A 540-nucleotide genomic window follows, 5' to 3' on the forward strand; every position below is an offset into this window, starting at 1 on the left:
GAGCTCTGACTTGCTTGTGCTTAAAGGGGATTAGCACTTACCATCGGCGGCAGGGCCCTGCACTTGGGTTTGATGAGAATCGAAATAGAGATTACCTTATTTGACTTAAAAAAAAATTTTCCACTGAAAGATAGAATCCCCAGAGAAATCCACTGGGGCTTACACATATACAACTTTAAACTGGATTTCAAAAATAGTTTGCCAGCTGTTTGCAAGGTCGTGCTTAAGGTTCTTGTCCTTGATTGATGTTGGGTCCATTTGTGAAACAAGGCCAAGAGGGGATGAAGGGGCTGGCAAGGCTGCCGGGTCCTGGATGCCTGGGGACTTTCCCAGGAGCCCTGGAAGTTGTTGCCATGGGCCTTTAGAAACCCTCAGATGCCTGGCACCAAGGTCTGAGTCTTGCCTAGAGAAAATGACCACAGAGCTCAACCACCTCCCTGAGACCTTGCCTCATCCCTGTGCTGCCTCTTCTCAGCCAAGGTCTAAAAGAAAACAAAGGAAGGAGGACTGTTCTCAGCTGGAAGGACCTTTCACACTTTT

The sequence above is a fragment of the Galeopterus variegatus genome, unplaced genomic scaffold (genome assembly GCF_000696425.1).
Source record: "Galeopterus variegatus unplaced genomic scaffold, G_variegatus-3.0.2 Scaffold1571, whole genome shotgun sequence".
NCBI lineage: Eukaryota > Metazoa > Chordata > Mammalia > Dermoptera > Cynocephalidae > Galeopterus > Galeopterus variegatus.